The sequence below is a fragment of the Schistocerca cancellata genome, chromosome 5 (genome assembly GCF_023864275.1).
Source record: "Schistocerca cancellata isolate TAMUIC-IGC-003103 chromosome 5, iqSchCanc2.1, whole genome shotgun sequence".
Taxonomy (NCBI): Eukaryota; Metazoa; Arthropoda; class Insecta; order Orthoptera; family Acrididae; genus Schistocerca; species Schistocerca cancellata.
In genome coordinates, this window is record NC_064630.1 from 170018847 (window position 1) to 170034678 (window position 15832).

A 15832-nucleotide genomic window follows, 5' to 3' on the forward strand; every position below is an offset into this window, starting at 1 on the left:
CTACGGTCGCAGGTTCGAATCCTGCCTCGGGCATGGATGTGTGTGATGTCCTTAGGTTAGTTATTTTTAATTAGTTCTAAGTTCTAGGCGACTGATGACCTCAGAAGTTAAGTCGCATAGTGCTCAGAGCCAATAGCATAAAAACAAACAAGAACATTCGTTTGGAGAACATTTTTAAGCATCTATATATATATATATATATATATATATATATATATATATATATATATATATATATATATATATATTCACGTCATCACACGCTATCATTCAGTTATATTGCAGTATTGTCCAAATAACTGTTGTCTATATACCTTGAATTCCACCTGAGTCATATTCAGACCCACGGGTGCAATTACGATCATAGGCATTCCTTCAGTTAATTTAGCTCCCTCAGATTTGCTGCTTATAGGGTTTTGAAATGCATATCTTCATCATGATTGTAAACACACATTTACACACCGTTCTAATTTATCTATCTTTACACTATGCACACATAAATGATCAATAAAGCCACAGCTTGCAGCTCTGATATCAGAACGCCAGTGGCAAATCCACTCTACCACAGTCAGTGAAGCATTGTACAGGTTCTTTAAATTCATCACACTGGAATGTTTAATGTATATGACAACGCCATCAGATTTAAATTGAAGTGTTACCTCTCCATACATATCGAAATATTGACCCCTCAACCCATATCATACTGATGTTAGTAGCAGAAAATGATGCGTTGCATCCTATTATCATCTTTCTCTCTATGAACTCTGTCATACTACACAGACACTCCCATTTGTACCACACATGCTGCAGTCTACTTCTTAGTTGTTGAGCATTCTCTGTTTGAATTACCACATCAAAGTCACCGTGAAGTGCTAGTCTTACATTCACATTTTTAGATCCACTTGTAATCAAATGGTATATATTGGCAAACAGCAGTATTCTGCTAGAATTTAGCTGAGACTCCAGTTCTGGCTGTGGCTGTGCTACTGCCCAAACAGGTGAGACATTTAATCCAGAGTCGCTAGTCTGCTACACAATACTGCAGTGCCCGCATCTACGATGTAATGTTCCTTCAGACCAACATGCAATGTGATATTTGTCTTCCAATACCAGGCTAGCGATTTTCTATTCAGTGTCTTCCCTGTATGGGAATAACAGTAACAGTATGAGCGCAGGTTAATGACACATGTCCAGCGACTTATGGAAGTATGTGTCTGGCTGTGAAGCACCCGCATAGAGCCAAATGGTTAAGGCGACCAAACGCAAAAGGCAAAAAATCGGGGTCCAAGTCCCAGTGTGACACAAATTTTCAGTGTCCTCATTCCATTCTACAGCTGGCGGTTGCTTGATTCAAAATTGCAATTACATTTCAGACATGCGTACATGTCTCAAGGAACCTGGTCTTGTACCTCTTGCCAACATAGGAAATGTTATATTATACGAAAAATTGCTCCATGGTAGGCAAGCCAAGCTCACACGCAATGCAACAATTGGTAAGAGCATCAAGACATTTACATGATGATGTTACGCCACTGACCTGTTTATGTTAAGCATCACAATTTTTGATAGATTGCTTAGTACATGTGCAAATTGATTAGATAACTGCCACGAAGTTCTGGGCGATGGGGTGAGCAGGGTGTGCAAGGCTTCTGGAGTTGCAGCGGGCAGCGGTTGCTGGATATGGTGTGTGTGGGATGTGTAGGGTGGGGAGAGTACAGAGTGCAGGGTCAGTGGGGTGGAGGATGGGGGCAGGAGGAGTGAGGGTGTGGGTTATGGGGTGTCGGAGGGGTGTGGGATGGCATATAGTGAGGATGGTATTCAAAATATAGGACATGATGATATAATGGCCTTGGTACCACTGTCCAGATGTGATGATGTTAGAAAGATTTGTTCAGAGATGTATGTTATATTCGATTGCCTAAATTTCTGTCATCAATTCTCTGCTGTATCTTAATATACAATGTATAATAATAATAATAATAATAATAATAACATTGTGTGTCTCAACGACCTTGTGCAAGTCTTTCAATCGGATCCCCACTCTGTAATTCTACTGAGGACTGTGGACCTACAGCTTAGTTGCAATTCAGACAACATTTCATTCCTGAGGAATCTTCGTATTATTAAGAAGCGAAGGCTAGCTTGAAAGTAAACTCAAAAACTTCTGTCATTTACCTGGTGTTCTGTCCTGCCCACTCTCAGTTTATAGGCATGGGTCTTACCTCTAGACCACCAGGCCCGTATATGTTTTTGATGTAGCCTGTCTGCCATTCATGCCTTCCCATATGTGCAAGTGTACATAAATGTATTTATTTGTTTGCGTATCTTCTGGTTTTCTTACCATAGTTCGACTGATAAGATTATGTATACTTGGAATTCCAACTGCTACAAGAGAACCTCAAAGAGTAAATCATACATTATTATGGCTGTACCATTAACTTTTTTTGAATGCTGCACTACACTTCAGAATGACTCACATACAGTACACTGTTTTTCAACGTAACCACAAAGTTCCTGAAAATAAAAGCCGAAACGTTCTATTAATCGTTCAAGTCCTCGACGACAGAAATCCACTGAATGGTCACAAAGCCATTCGAGAACCACTGTGTGAAAGTTTCATCGTTGGAAATCTCCCTGCCCTCCTCTTCCAGCACACGTTATTTCAGCTTACCGAAAATATTGGTAACCATCGTCTGTGGTTGATGCCAATGGCCTTTCCCCTGATCAATATCATTCATGTCTGCACAGGTTTGATGAATTTTGTGGCATCATTTCAACATGGTTGGACGCAGTTTTGCTTTTGGTCCACTTACAGCAAGAAATCCATGATGAATCTTTGAGCAGTTTAGATATATTTTTCCAATAAGAATTGTACTCTTCCAAGTACTTCAGCTTTAGCGTATGTTAACATTTGCAGCTCCTTTTCACTTTCCACTCTGATTCACTTGTTTACCATACCATGGCACATCTGTGTCTGCAGGATATGTGGAAAATATACGCTCTTCTGAAATGTGTCATCCTTGTTCCATAGTGGTCTTCGTGTTATGGAGGCTGGATTAGATGTGCTTCTATTATACACACCTGCACAGTTTTGTACTGGCTGAGAATCCCAGTATCCACACCACAGAATGATTTAACTGTATGTTCTCTAATATGCCATTAACAATGTTATTAATTCACATGAGCCTTCAGTTCACAGACACTCTTGATGACAATCAGTGATTGTGAAAACGCTGTACATTTTCAAATCAGTGGTCAAAGGAGCATGTATACAATGTTCCACGTTCTAACATCATTATAAAATAACTGTGGATTCAGAGTTACGTAATTTCTGCCCCGAAAGACAACAATGTGGTCCATTTATCCTTCCTCTGGACATTCCCTTTCCTTCTGCCTTTATTATTTCTCACATGTTACATGCAGGGTCTGTGGCACCAGATAACTTATGTCAACATTCTCCATGTAGACTTTTTTACAGTGTCACTAAGTTAAAAACAAATAGGTAGAAAAGAGATTTTTTACAGTGTCACTAAGTTAAAGACAAATAGGTAGAAAAGAGATCTCATACAAATAATCCTATTAGTAACCATAGGACATTGTACAAACAATCCTGTATTCTTATAGTTATCCTGGGAAGAGAATCACTCTGTTGAAAATCAAAACTTCTACAAATGGAAGAAATTTGAGAATATTGTTCAGTGGAGAGAAGTAGCATATATTCAACAATTTTTTAATACAGAACTATTTTTTATTCCAATACCTGACTATGTGCACCGCCAAAAAACAGTAATTCATAATCAATATATGAGCCCTTTAAAACTCTACACAGTATAAATGAATACAAAGTAAATGCACTAGAATGACGAATGATTGCTTTGTACCACGTACGATTACTCAATAAATCGCAATATGAAACGTTTCCTGTAGTATATGTTAAAGAAAAATACACTGATGTGTTCCGTGCAATTTTAATCGTATTTTTCGTATGATCAATTACGAAAGAAAAATTTTACTGGCAACAACTATCTGGACCGCGTCAGCTTGAACGCGCCAGTTTCGCTCTACGGAACAGTAATACAGAAATGGAGAGTAAATACGGAGACGAACGGTCGCATTTTACGCCACTTTCAGAAAAAAAATCAAGCATTTAATGGCCCCTTTGTTCGCACGAAAACGTTTCGTTAGCAGAGCTAATGGGCGGCTTTGTTGTAAATTTCTGAGAAAAGTCAAATAGGGGATTGTGCGGAAGTGGTTCTTGCGAATAGTAATAAATGGCGAACCTTTGTTCTCCCGGGCGGCAGCTTTAGGTCTGTTGAAGAAAGGCAGGAAGGATGGCCTACAAAGTTCTCTGTCGATAACGAGCCCATTAAACGCAGAGGACTATCTGTATACGACAACCTTTTCTTTTCAGTCTTCTAACTTGATTGATGCAGCCCACAACGAATTTCTCTCCTGTAGCAACCTCTTCCTATCAGAATACCTGTTTTATCGTATGTCCTCATTTATTGGTTGGGTGTACTCCGATTTTTTACATTCTACAGCGGTCTCTAGTACCTTGGATGTTATTCCCTGATGTCTGAACCAACGCCCTATTACCCTGGCTTGTCGTCTTGTCATTACGTGCTTTGCATTGTTGCCAGATTTCTCTCTCCAATTTCCCTTTGACATCATGTGCTGTTTCCAGATGGTACCAACCCATCCATAAGGGTGGGAATCATGAGGGGGTGGCCTCCCTCCCACAGGCACCTTGTATCATTCACCTGTACATACTTTAATTTTTGAGCCACCATCCTCTACACACATTTTATCTCTGCTAGTAGTGAACTGTTCGCTGAAAATGCATTAACTACTTAGTTTCTACCACAATGACAACAAATGAAAACGTGTGAACTGTTAAATCTCTCTCCCTGAACTGTTAAATTTAATCTCATGTAAACTGTGTTAAGTTTCTTTGAAATAGCAGAAAATGCATTTATATATAAACACATTGTTAATATACATTTACGTACTTTACAAACTGTGGAAAACATGCTATTATCGTTAAAACATTATCATTCTTTTGTATCTGCATCAATCCCAATCATCGCTCTGCAATAATTTACAAGTACCATAACTGGTTTTACACACTTTAAATCCAGCATGTAATTCACACAAACCAATTGAAACACTAATAGACTTAGGAATGCCATCTGCAAACTCCACTTGTATGGAATTGGTTTTAATAGAAGTAATACTGACAACTTGGGTGAACTACACGTACACAGACATATATACACATCTAACCCTTCCCCCCACCCCGTCATCGTTATCTTTATGTTCCAATACATGCATCACAGTATCATCAGACGCTGATTCATCATATATCTTGGTACTGACTGAGTCTGTCGTTGGTGATTCATATTGCACCGTAGAAGCCACTTGGATGCTTTAAATATATGCACTGTGTTGGGTCTTGAGACGTTAACATTATCGTATCACTGCCAAACATGTCAATGATAGAGAAACTATTCCTGCTGAGAATGTTTCGAGAGAATGGATTGTATGTTGTTGTCGAGCAATCCTCGTAGTATTTCAGCTTGGTACATAGTTGATTCCATTACATCAGTGAAGCTTACCTTTGCACCCACCAAACGTTCTTTATTTCTGCATCATCAAATGAAACCTACATGGCAAAAATCAAAGTTGAGTGTAACAACTTTAGGTTACAATATCCCCGGATGTAATTAATATTTTCCAATGCAACAAACGGCACTGATTACGTATTTGTTTATATGTTCAAATGTTCTAACAAAACTAACGGGGTTTCATTTAAAAAAACGTAGGTTTGTGTTAAAAAACATACTTCCGTGCATATTTGTAAGGTTTGTATTAAACAGTTACACTAGCCCCTCTCCTCACGTTCGGTCTGTGGAATCGATTCGTCAGTATTTGATGTGGTTTACGAAATATATCCAGCGGTAACGTTAGGTGACTCACCACGTATACAGCACCAGTAGCAAAGCGGCTCTGAAACTCTTTTCTTTTTGTTCCTTCAGAGCTCACGTTGTATTTTTACTGGCAAGTGCTCCTTACTGTAGGTGTTTACATTGTGTGTGTACAGTGTACGTCTGATGTAAAAGGAAGAATGAAAAACCAGACCATCCTACGTTGCTGAGCGGGAAAAATAATCAGTTTTGCGGGCTGTTCGCTCGCAAACAGACACAAAGAGCAATAGGACAGCGAGCTAGGTAAACCGCTGGCTTTGCTCCAGCGGCTACGTGGGCAAGCAGTGCACGTGCCCAGAGGTGCCCCGAGGCTTTGTGCAGGGCAGCACGTGGCAGCCTGCAGGCACGTGGGCACGTGGGCGGCCGCAGCTCTCAGCGTCAGCAAAGGTCACCGCGGACTCTCTCAGATCACACAGGGCGGTGTAGGTAGAAGGAGCCCATGCAATCATAAAAGAAATGAAGAGGAATTACAGAAACGACCTGTTGAAATGCTCTTAATGTGCTTACCATTTATTTAAAACGAAAAATACAGTGTAAAATACCTACTTTCAGAATCTTCTCTAAATATATTTTATAGGAGATTCTGAAACTGACCCCTGCAACAGCAGTACACAGCTATACAAGTCGAAGCATATTCAGATGAACCCGGAGTAAAATTCAGATATCAATGGCGCTACTTTACGACTCATGTTATGAAATGGTTCAAATGGCTCTAAGCACTATGGGACTTAACATCTGCGGTCATCAGTCCCCTAGACTTAGAAACTACTTAAACCTAACTAACCTAAGGACATCAGTCACAGCTATGCCCGAGGCAGGATTCGAACCTGCGACCGTAGCAGCAGCGCGGTTCCGGACTGAAGCGCCTAGACCCGCTCGGCTACAGCAGCCGGCCTCATGTTATCTTTCAGTTTCCTGTGGAGTGCGTGGATTTGTTTCATAAACCTTGCTCTTTAGGCGTCCCCACAGGTAAAAATCGCACGTTGTCAGACCCGGCGAACGTGTTGACCGTAAATGTTTTCTGACAGTTCGTTCCTCAGTGAAGACGTCACGGACTCGTTCCAGGAATATCTCAGACGTGTGGTGTATTGTCCCATCTTGCTGGAAGAAGTAGTATTATCTTTCATATTCAGTGAGTAGATCACAAAATACACAAAAAATTTCCTTACATGGGACCATGTTAAGGATAGTGTCAAAAACTATCGGTTCAATGATGCACGTTTCTGTTACACAACACCAAACACGATTTTTTCATCATCGAGTGGTTGCTGACACACGATCGTGGGGTTGTCCGTTGCGCAATAGCACGTGTTCTGTGAATTCACGAGACGGGAAAGATGAAACCATGGTTCACTACACATGATGTAATGGGAAGGATCTAACAAAACATCGTTGATGTTATTCAATCAGTCAGTCTTCACGTTTATGACTGTCATCTTCCCATAACTGCTGCACTACCGTTACAGTATGTGGCTCGAAATTAAGAGTTTTCAATATCCTCTGGTAACTCCTCCTACTTCCATGCTCCTGTTGGACCAGTTTGCTTATAGACTTCTTTGGGCTCTGAATAGTTCTTCGGCTAATGTCTGCAATAACTTCTCGTGTGCGAACGGAAGGAATAATTTGTCATTTTTACATTCTGCACAGATTCGTAGGTGCGCCAATTTTTATACAGACTCTGTATAGCTCTCTTGGCTGGTAGTCGTCTAGACGGATACTTAACAACGAAAATTTCGCGAGTTCCCGTAATCGTACCCGTTTTCACATTTGCTTTCGCAATTTCAAATCTTTCATCTATCGAGGAAGTTATTTCACAGACCGTAAAGAGCAACGTCTTACTTCACTGATGAATTAAACTGAAATGCTGACAGAAGAATTCTGACAATCGATTATTGCATAAAACTGTCCATCGAATCAAACTGAATTAGGATGACAGTTCTGAGTACGTTATTACATGGTGTTTCAAAAGCCGGCCGCTGTGGCCAAGCGGTTCTAGGCGCTTCAGTCCAGAACCGCGCTGCTGCTACGGTCGCAGGTTAGAATCCTGCCACGGGCATGAATCTGTGTGATGTCCTTCGGTTAGTTAGGATTAAGTAGTTCTAAGTCTAGGGGACTGATGACCTCAAATGTTAAGTCCCATAGTGCTTAGAGCCATTTTTTTGTGTTTTAAAGCTATGCGAGAGATCGTTAGTCGCTAGCGAGTGGTGGTGTGACATCTGGAGAAGGTGCAGGTCACCACTTATTAGTTGTATGATTGTGGAAAGAGTACAATGATGGCCTCTGTGAATGGGAGGGCTTGTCTCATGACGTGATACAGGAAGAAACAGGAATCGGTACGGAAGAGATAGGGGTTCTAATGTTAGAAGTACAATTTAAAAGACCAAATAAGGGAAAGCGATAGATAACATTCCATCAGAATTTCCAGAATCATTGGGAGAGGAGGGAGGGAGGAGTGACAACAAAACGACTATTTACGTCAGTGTGTACAGTGTATGACTGGCGGTAGGCCATTAGACGTTCGGAGAAACATTATACACAAAATTGCGAAGATTGCAAGAGTCGGCAGGAGAGAGAAATATTGCGCACTTAACGGTTCTTGCATCCAAGTTGTAGCCAAGAAGAATATACAGATGAATGGAAAAGAAAATGGAGTACCTGTAAGACGACAATAAGTTTGGCTTTAGGAAAGGTGAAGGCACCAGAGAGAAGTTTCTGACGTTGCGTTTGATAACTGAAGCAAGACTGAAGGAAAACAAGACATTTTCATAGTATTTGTCGACCTGAAAAAACCGTTCGGCAACGTAAAATGGTGTAAAATGTTCGAATTCAGAGTAAACTACTAGTAAGCTGTAGAGAAAGACGGGTGATACACAGTGTATACAAGGACCAAGAGGTAACAATAGAATTGCAGGACCAAGAACGAAGTACTCAGAGTTAAAAGAATGTATGACAGCGATGTAGCCTTTCGCCCCTCTTGTTCAATCAATTTATCGAAGAAACAACGATGGAAATGAAACGAAGGTGAAATGATATCAACTATAAGATTCGCTGATGGCATTTCAGTCCTCAGTGAAAGTGGAGAAGAGTAATAGGATATGATGAATGGAATAGACTGTCTAATGAGCGCAGAATATGGTTCGTGAATAAGTTGAAGAAAGACGAAAGTAATGTGAAGTAGGATAAATGAGAACAGTAAGAAACTTAACGCAGAATTAATGATTACAGGGTAGACGAAGTTAAAGTATTCTGCTACCCAACCATCAAAATAACCCATGATGGACAGAGAAAGCAGGCATTCATAGCCAAAAGAAGTCTACTAGTCTCAAAAATACCCACATTATAAAAAATGGAACTTGTCTTCGTTACCTTTTGCTCGTCATAGTACTGATAGTAATCACTGAATAGTAAATCTTGACTAAGTGTGACACGTAAGTCTGTAATTAACGTTGTGAGTATATTTTAGAAATTCCTTTATTAATTTAGCATGTGGACGTAATGTGCTGTTCCAGTCTCTTATGTACCTAAGGTCCATCACCGTTCCCTTTGGATCCCTACGTAATTCGGTGCTATCCGCTACACACGATCGAACAGCGGAGGAGTGGTACTCAAGCGTCAACTTTAGGTTACAATATCTCCGGATGTAATTTACATTTTACAATGCAACAAACGGCACTGATTACGTATTTGTTTATATGTGCAGATGTGCAGACAAAACTAACGGGGTTCCATTGAAAAACAAGTAGATTTGTGTTAAAAAAACATACTTCCGTGCATTTTTTTATGGTTTGTATTAATCAATTACACTAGCCCCTCTCCTCACGTTCGGTCTGTGGAATCGATTCGTCAGTATTAGATGTGGTTTACGAAATATATCCAGCGGTTTTGTTAAGTGACTCACCCTGTATACTTTCTTTACATGGGAAGCTTTTAACGGGGGTAGCAGGCAATGCCGTCAATGTAGGTTACACACGGTAAAACTTCTCAAACGTTTTGTGATGAACACAGTATATGGCATCTTATCTACATAGTGTTACACGTGTACTTCGCCCCTTTGACGTGAACAACGTCGACCTACGCCGAGCATCCGTAACATTTCCTACTACAAGGTGTAATAAGTAATGTCTTCTTATGGATTGATAATATAATACGTTAAAATAATGGAAACTTAATATTTTCTTATATAAGTTTTCTAAAACGTGTGATACCATCGTACTCCGCTCACACTACAAGCTTGGTGCTCAATTACTACAAATGAAGCGAAGAAATAAGTTTACAGATTTGCGCTACCAGCACACAATTTACATCATCCAACAGAGAAAAAGTAACTCATAATTCACATGCCATTTGCAGCAAATGTATGATTCAATTTGACGAGACAGAATGCTACAAAAACTTGTAAACAGAGACGTAGTCTGATATCTAGTGAACTCCAGAACTTGCTCACCAAGTATTTTAAGTGAAACTCCTGCACATTTCAAACCGTTTCACTCTTTAATTTACTACAAGAAAGAAGCCTTAGTTATATTAAATAACAATTTTCTCATTAAGTCACGAATAATAAATTGCTAGTCGCAATGAAATATCGTGACTAGCGACAGAATGGTCCAAAGGCGGCAAACCTGATCTGAAATTGTAGGTAAGTAATGACTGCGTTAAAAGCTGCGCATTCACATAATATCCGGCTGCCACCTGTTGGTCCTGTTGAAGCACGATACAAGACAATGAAGCGATTGCTGACGTTATTGTTCGAAAGCAAATCACAGATCATCGTAACAAGATTCTTACGTAACAACAAACGCAAGAAACTGAAAGAAATTATAGGAAAAACAATCTACGGGAGGTTCTGCTTAGCGATACAGAATAAATAACGAGTTAACACGTAAGGTGTTCTACCTTTGTACCCTTGAACGATTCGTCACCAACCTTTCTTTAAGGACTCTGGGAAACAAAAAAAGTCCCAATATTCATACAAAATTATGGTTATTAATGTGGGAGGTAATCAATTATAGCATTTTACAAGAATTCTACATACAAATGTAAAACAAAACTCTCTATATAAATCAGAATTACAGTACATATAAAAAATGAATGCTTATGTTACAATGTCCAGGCGATAAAAGAGTTCCTTACGATGTCTTCTTTGTTTACCAAAGTTTTCATGCACTTTATTGGTTTCAGGAATCTTGGCTCGTTTGCAGAGTCTCTGACGAAGTATATATCTTTTGGTTTTAAAAACATAAAATGTTTCACACGCAGATTGAACCGGAGATTCAGATTCATTATAGCATTAACATATCCTTATCGTTGTACGATTACTTTATGCTTTATTCTTCATGTGACTTCGTGGAGGTTGCATAAATAGATCTCGAGGATAACACATATAACGTTGTAACCTTTAATAGGGCTCCCAGCTGTGAATCGCACCCACTCACTTTTCTTAAGTGGATATATCACCAAAAAGTCAGTTTCATTCAACAAATCAAAAACCAACAAAACTGTCTACATAGATATCATCCATGGTACTATGATATTAGTATCACACTTCACGTGACGATAAGTAAGAAAATATAATTATGTTAATTACTCCAACCTAAATTGTACCTCTGCGTAATCTTTTCCGAAGTGAATAAGATGTTCGAGTTGTTGGTTTTTCTCATCTAAATTGTCTGTACCCGTGAATTTCTGACCATGAAAATGAAAACGTTTCTCATAAAAAAGCATGCTTTCATGTTAGCAAGAAAGGGAAATGTTTTAACTGTTACACAATTTTAACTTTGCCTTCTCGGGAGTAAGTTATCCATTGGCAGTAATGTTATGAGGGCTTGAAAAGGGTGCATAAGAGGAGTACAGTAAAAAGATTATGGTGTGTCTTTCAACTCCTTTGACAGACTTTTCGGTCATAATTCATAAAAATAAACGAGCAGTGCCGATTTTTGCCTCATGTAAAGCCGTACACCAACCTGAGATCCAATTAATGTCAAACTGTTAAATATGAAAGGCGTTAAGCTCAAAGCAGTAGAAACAGCACTCAAAAGAAAATATTAAGAGTATATCGGAGAAATATCGAATGGAGTGACAGTTAGTGCACTAAGAGATTTGCAACAGAGATGAGGGAAAGGCTGAAGACTTACTGATATACGCTTACTCGCTATCCTGTGAAATAAATTGTAAAAACCGTAAAGGATACCTGACCGCTTCCAGCGTAATCAAATACGATCAGCGGAGATTCAACAAACAGTATGCAAATTGGCACTACTGAGTGAATTGAAGCATGACATCAGGTTCCCAAGTCCGAGAACACAGTCATCAGCTCTCATAGACAGCTGAATAGGCCTTTTTCCTCTTACACAATGAGTCATGTCTGTGTGATTAACACTCCTCGAAGTTATTTGTTTTGTATGTATGACAGAACCTGTACCTGGGACACAACAGACTACGATAACTTCGGAATTTATAATGACAGTCTTGAGGAGAAAATATATTTAGTATCGCATAATACTGCATACAGCAACGAAAGTACTCAAGATTAAGGAAGAGATGCGTTTACCACTGAAATATCAGAACTGAGTAAGTGTAATTTAATTGTGGGATAGAAACAAACTAAACAAAAACATACAACTTAATGTGTCTAAAACTGTTTACAGAGTTCTCGGAAGTAGTTTCAGCTCAAATACTTTCATTATGGAGCAAGTACATGTAACTTAATATCACTAGGGAATTTTCACTTGGGTTTAGAAAGAAACTACGCAGCTGATTAAAAAGCTACGTAACATTGGTATGTCTTTTACGGTTTCCTGTCACCTGATGAGAGTTGTCCATAAGATCATGACATCATGAATTCGATAAAATTACGTATCTTACAAACAGTTTGAATTACTGCATCATCTTTATTCTTGTCAGAATGCACTGAACATATCGACACTCGTACTATCATTAATAATGTCCTAAAAGACTATTCTAGAGACATTTGTCAATCACATGTAGCTTTATGTTCACCTATCGTTACTTTTTTACGAAAGTAAAGAGGGATAGCTGCATCCACGTAAAAAATAATATGGAAATTCATGGACTTCGATGACAATAGTATTGGCTCCAGAAGCTTGTGTTATACTTCAAATAATGGCTGTCCGATAGAACTCTCTCTCGATCCACTTACACAACTGTTGCAGCAAGACATGCTACTTTAACTGTAAAAATAAAATAAAATTTGAAATATTGAACCCTTTTTTGTGAGCGTTTCGCGTCAAGATATCAAAACTGCTCGTTCGAGTTCACGACTCCCAGTGATGATTCCCAGTGCTAGTCAGCAGTATTTTGCCTAATCTCATGAGAAGGTACTGCTAAATATTTAGGCTGACTGTATTATCATAATGTATTCGATGTTTCATTATGAATCAAGTAAATGTAACTTAATATTATTAGGGAATTTTCACTTGCGGTTAGAAATAAGCTTCCTTTCATGAAAGTGAGTTCCCAGAGAAAATGAAATATGAAAGTACTTGAAGGGAGTAAAATACACCAGTAAACTTTCGCTGCAAAATTCGTGCTTTAGACTTGTTGCTGTATGAGGTTACCAAAGAAGAATTTAAGAAAGAAAACCTAAGTATCTATGCGAACACGAGAGGTACGCTTTCCACCCAACCACATCCAAGCAATCCTACTTGAGAACGTTAAAACTGATTATGACAAAGTTACTCGTGAAATTCAAGGTTATCATATCTTTGCGATTACCACACTTTTAAGCAAATCTGCACCGAACAGATTAAAAATATCAGGAAAGTAAATACTGTACTCATTGCAAAAATTAAGCTACTGCTGAATATATAATATGAAACAATGCATCCATACAGAATTTACGTGCCAGCATTCTTCTCGCTATGACAGAGGTGGACAGGCATATAACCATATGGTCCACAAATACAATTTTAAATTTGGTTTGAGTGAAATGAATCTTTCGCTTGTTTACTGTTCATATTTACCCACCGATTTTCTATACATGTTCAACTTCACTATCAGCTAGGGCATCTAATAAAGTGCTCACAGTGTACCACCTAGTGCGGCGACGTCACATTTAGGAAGGTGTGGGACCCTGAGTGAGATTTTGGAGATCAGCGATAATGATTTGGTCGATTGAATACACAATAAGTAGACTACGTAATTGTATTTTGTTGTGGTTTGCAGTATGGTTGAATTTATTGAACGAAAATGCTTTTACCTTTGACTGTATTTTTGCAATACCCACTATGGTAATTTCAGCTTTAAGAGATTGTGAAGAGGTTTCGACACTAAACACACTAACAGTTAACATTTAGGTATGTAATCAGATGGAAATGATGGCTGAGGAACTGGCTTCGAAGTGTACGAAGCTGGCCTGCGTAGACATCACGAAACCAGTTTCTCAAGAACTATTTCCATCTGTTACATCTCACGCTTTCTCGGCGTGATTGATTAATGGTGTGCTTTCGGGTATAAAGCAGAGTTGTCGTGCATACAACTGAAACGGCACTCGACCTTATACCTGGAAGCACACCATTAATTTCCACATGTTATTTACCAATGATGTGTCTTCGGAACTCTAACAAACACGCTATAAGCTAAGATCCATTTTATTTATTTTTTTCGTGTTAACAGTTGCTGTGTATCAGCATCTAAATAACTTCAACAACTTGATATTCACTAAAGACCGAAGTTCGATTGCTGTATTCACAATAAATGATGACAGTATGCACCCAATGGCGAAAATGGGGTCGGTCACAAATGCGTACACACCTGCAATTGGACATTAAAATCTAATCATCGTATTACTGTTATTGACTATGTTATCAGTAACTGTAAATAATAAATTTTGCTTCCACGAAAATTAATTAATGAAATGGTGTCTCATAGGTAATTTATATTTAGTGAAAGAATGGTTACGACGTAATCGATGATCAGGAAACTTCTATGCAAGTTAACATTATATATTTATCTTCACGTGCGGTGTAGTTAGTAAACCTCAGTTACACTTGAACCAGAAATTAAACATAATATAGTAAACAATTATTGAAGTGATTCATTACGTCAGAGCTATTAAAATATGTCTCTCTGCCTTTACTGAAACCTTAAAGTTTGTATTCCTTTCTAAAATACTACATAACAAATCAGACGTCTTCTTCTGCAAAAGCAAACTGACTTCCTCCAGGGTGGATATTCAACCCTTCGTTCGACTTTAAAGCTTCTTGCAAGTCCTCATTATCCATGGTCAACGACCATAAAGTTATTAAAAAGTACCTCTCTGTACTTACCAAAACCTCGAAGCCCATACTCGCATCGGAAATCGTATATAACAAAAGAGAAGTCTTCTTCTACAGATATAAGCTGAATTCCTTCTGGACAGATATTCAATCATTTATTCGATTTACAAGCTCCATATCGATCTTCATCATCATGCCATTAAGTGTCCCTGTGTGATTAAAAGTATCCAGACACCTATTAGTGGACATTAACTTGGAGCGTGTTCACCATAAGCATTTATCACAGGTTGTATTTTGGTAGGGATACATTAAATTAGATGTCTGAATGTGTATGGATGATTGTCGGCCCATTCTTCCCAACATCCGAAATTAGAGAAGATGGCGATGTTAAACGTTGAGAGTCTGGAGCGAAGTCGACGTTTCAACTCATGCCAGAGATGTTCCACAACCACGACAGGCACCTCCATACCGTAACGTCACCTACTCTATATTTCACTGTAGCTAATATACATGATGGCAGGTAAAGTTTTCCAGGCGTTCGTCAAACCCAAAGCCTTCTATCGGACTGCCACAAGGTATAACGTGATTCAGCACTCCGTTCCATTTCTTTCAGTC